At 45.4% G+C, this 4,256-nt stretch overlaps 1 long non-coding RNA gene across 1 annotated transcript in view; it reads right to left on the bottom strand.

The window, feature by feature from the left end:
• Positions 1 to 4,256, bottom strand: part of LOC117282338 — a 17,651-nt gene that overhangs the window by 10,596 nt on the left and 2,799 nt on the right. Inside the window, exon 3 of the long non-coding RNA XR_004513057.1 lies at positions 3,612 to 3,721. This is a non-coding gene — a long non-coding RNA (uncharacterized LOC117282338). The remainder of the gene's footprint in view (positions 1 to 3,611; positions 3,722 to 4,256) is intronic.

Raw genomic sequence — 4,256 nt, 5'->3', positions numbered from 1 at the left:
GGGAGGGGGGGGGGTTGCTGTAATAAACATCACGAGGCTGCATGACCTTGGCAGTTAGGAAGAAAAAGGACAATTTGAACGGATCTTCTCCAAACAAATTACAGTGCACAACGACGATTTTCATATCATAACCATTTCTGGGGCACTTCTTCTGGCTTTTCTTGTCTTCGCGCGATAAGGAAAATTGTGGCCTGTACCGGCTTCAAAATACTCTTTCAAGCGTCTCCCTCCTGCCCTTCGCCCTGCCTGTTTATTAGCCTATTTTCCTTGTTTTGAAGAACAAAAGGAGATTTATAATATCACTTACTCTAATTGCATCCCGTTTCATCATCACCCTATCGCCATTTTCATATATTTGTCTTCTTTTCCTTCGTGTTGAAACCATGTTCTGACTTAAATCCAACTCTTACGACGTTTGTCAATATCTCTTCCTCCTTATGAATTGTACAGTGGCAGAAAACTGATTCTGTAATTTTCTCCTAGCATTTTGTTTAAAACTGCATAATGAAGGATTTCATAACATATACTCTTCGCCAAGTAGAATTAGAGTGATCAAGTAAATGAGGATGAGGTGGGGTAGAAGAGGAATGCATATTGGCTATTGATGGGAAAGCCGGAAGGAAAGAGACCACTATAGAGATCTAGACTTAGGTGGGAGGATAATATTAAAATGGAACTTCGAGAGATTGGATGGGGTGGTATGGACTGGTTTAATCAGGCTCAGAATAGGACCAATGTAGAGCTCTTGTGAACACGGTAATAAACCTTCGGTTTCTGTAAAATGTTGGAAGATTCTTGAGTAGCTATGCGACTGGAGGCTTCTTAAGAAGAGCTCAGCTACATGGAGTTAGTTAGTTAGTTACCATCTTGTTTAAATATTCACTCTACCTTCATTCATGTTTGCATTTACTTTGTTTCTTATGGGTTTCATAGACTCTGCTTATTTAACGACTCTTTCTCAACTGCATTTACGTTTATGTTGCTTTTTATGTTTTTTTTTTATCATATGTGTACTTGACGACTCTCCCAAACTACATATAGGGCTGTAACGTTGAATATTCGGCTGCTTGTGTACAATGAATCTTAAAGGATTAGGAAGATGTCGCACTAAAGTAAAGCCGTAAAGTTGTGTCTGACCATGAAGACATATAGCTCTACCAATCTTGACATCGGCACTAGATGGAGGTGAGTTGTAAGCTTCACGCTCCAGTCATTTTAACCCCTGGGGAAAACCCACCTTAGGAAAAAAACGTCGAGTGGGCCCAGGAGCCGGTTTGGACGCTGCGCAGTAGACAAAAATCTCTAGCCATGAATCGAACCCCGCCCATTCAACCCGTAGTCCGTCGCTATACCGAGTAAGTTATCCCGGTTCCCAGGTTTAAGCTTCTGCAACTGCATTTGTTGGTGGGAGTGAAGAACACGGGGAAACATTCCGGGGACAATCCTGCACGCATGGGCCGCTGGGTAAACTGTCAAATCTATTTTGCAGAATTGTTTTTAGTTCGGGTATGCTGAATACTTGTACAGTTTTAAGAACTTGCGTATTTATAGACCTTGAAACAAGGAACGGTTGCAGAGAGCACTCGGCTCCAGTTTGCGTCATGATACTCAAGGTCATGTGGTAAATCATCTTAGCGTTGCGTGTGCCGGATGCGCTGCAGCCACAGCTCTGCTTCCAGCTGCACCCTGACCTAGCGAGCGTTTCCAGTGAATCACGGATGGCGGCTACCGTGAGGAATCGTCCCTACCCGACATTGCAGTACAGTATCTATCGCGGGATGCTGACGCTCAGTTTCCGAGTCCCAAGAATTTGGCGTTAATGCCTCACCACGGGAAGGGCATTTCATTTACATTCCCAGCACCGGGCAGATTGATTTATTTGTGTGGACGCAATATCGACGTACAGGAGGTAAGGTAAAGCCGTCCTTGTGATTAGGTAAGCACTGTGCCATGTACACACATGGGAGAAGTGGAGGTATAGATCCACCTTTCTTCACCTCGACACTAGACGAATGTGAGTGGTCAGCTTCACGCCCCTGCCTGCTTTTAATAGGATGCTGGGTGGGCCCCGCAGCTGGTCTGGAAGCTGTAGAGAAGAGAAAAATTTTGCACTGTCGGGAATCGAACCGGGGCCGTCCAGCGCGTAGCCCGTCGTTCTACTGACTGAGCTATCCCCATAGTGTTTGAATCTGAATTTGGATACCGAATATTGTGATTCAGGCACATCGTGTTCTGCCTCGATCCATTTCGGCGAATCCCGCAAACGGACTGTACCGACTGAGCTACCGCCGCTTGCCGGCGAAGTTAGTGACAACTTTAGCGGATAGAGTGTGTCGCGTGGACAACGCAACGGATTTTCACGGCCGTTAATTTCGGTTTTCTAGACCGGAGCCGCTATTTCCTTTAAATAGCTCTTCAGTTATCCTCACCCCATTCGAGACCCACTGCTTCTCAGAAAATCTGGTATCACCGGGAATAATCGAACCCGGGACCTCTGGATCTGTAACCAGAAACTCTGACCACTAGACCAGAGAGGCGGTCCAGAAAATAGTATACGGCCACCTTTTTCAAATCCCTTACCTACGCGCCATTCGCCGTAAATACACTTATATCACAGACACTGTACAGTTAGAACAAGGTTATTAAATAACATAAGACTCAATCAGTCATTCTGATAGCATCAAACCCCGCCACACCTCCGTCACGTTTTGTCTCGCCTCGTCTCGTCATGATTCAGATATGGACCGCACGGGTTGCGTGTCAGTTAAGGCGAACAAGGTGAAATTGAATATGAATGACATAACGTGAGAAACATTCATCATAATTGAAAAAATAGCCCTTTTTTGAGCCATAGCTTTCCTTAGAGGATCCTGCCAGATTGCATCCGACTGTCGCTTTTCTGATTTCTCAAAAATATATATCTTTTACAGAACAAGGTTGTCAGCCTTGCGCCAAACCTGGAGGCCTAGGTCTCTGTACGAGTATTTTATGTCCTCCCCCCGTGACAGAGTGGCCCAGATATACCCCCAGGCACTGGGTTACCTTTTCGTCGCCTTCTATGGCTCTCAGGGCTGTGGGAGCATTCTAAGCCGCCTTTGTTTTCTTGGCACTACAATCTCAGTGGGCCTAGGCCTACCTCCATGAACTTCTCCGTTCACTTCGGTTTTTCTAGATCTTACACATTCGGTAGGACTGCTTGGGCGGGTGATCAGCTCGTCGCAAGGCCTCTACCTGTACACAAACACAGAAAAACGCATACACACAAACTAAACATCCATGCCCTGACTGGGATTCGAACCCACGATCCCGGTTTCCAAGCGAGCGAAGACAGCACATGCCTTAGACCGCTCGGCTACCGTGACCGGCCTAAGCCGCCTTTACGCCTACAAATGTTACAGATAAGTGGCCCGAACACTATCTAATTATCGGAAACGAATCAGAAACCAGAATTTGAAGAAAATTCGCCATCTCGAATGTTTATATTCCGTCCACATGATCTTTTCCTTAGAGTAGAAAGGCCGAATATGAGATGCTCACTTTTGAGAACCAACTGATTTGAAATAAACAGATACTGGTAGCTTAGAACATATATATCGTTAAGTCTAACACACCCAGTTTTCAGTAAACGCGATTTAAAGTTGCACCCGCGTGATGTTCTGGGAAAGCATGCAATATTTCTGAATTAGTCCCTATCGCCATTGCAGTTCCTGGACTTCGTTATCTGAAAAGAAGAAAAGCAGCCTATTTAACAATCAAGAGCTCACAGAAACTCAGACTTAGCCAAAAGTGAACATCAGTGCTCTAAACCATCAACACATTTTGATATTATAATAAGAAATTCTGGGAAGAACTAACACAGCATAGCAGTAAATTGATGCTGGTCCTAGCCAGCACAATTGTTCTTTCCTTCGATACGAAACGGACCGCACAGAAAACGACGCGTCCAAGAATTCTTCTATTGCACACGGAAACGCGTTTACCATGCCCTTGCCTAGCAATGAAAGGGGAGGGGATACACATGAAGACACAAAGCAAGGAAATAAAAGGAAGAAGAAAAAGAAATGGAAGTAACAGGAAAGAAATGGCCGCGACCTAGCTCAAGCGGTTAGTCGCTGGCTTCCCACCGCGGCGGCCCGGGTTCGATCCCGGGTCTGGTCAAGTGGGATTTGTGTTGGACAAAGTGGCGCTGGGGCAGGCTTTCTCCGAGTACTTCGGTTTCCCCTGCTAATCTTCATTCCACTAATTGCTCCACAATC

The sequence above is a fragment of the Cryptotermes secundus genome, unplaced genomic scaffold (genome assembly GCF_002891405.2).
Source record: "Cryptotermes secundus unplaced genomic scaffold, Csec_1.0 scaffold1769, whole genome shotgun sequence".
Classification (NCBI taxonomy): domain Eukaryota; kingdom Metazoa; phylum Arthropoda; class Insecta; order Blattodea; family Kalotermitidae; genus Cryptotermes; species Cryptotermes secundus.
Note: the sequence above shows the minus strand (reverse complement) of the source record. Positions and strands in the feature narration are given on the sequence as shown.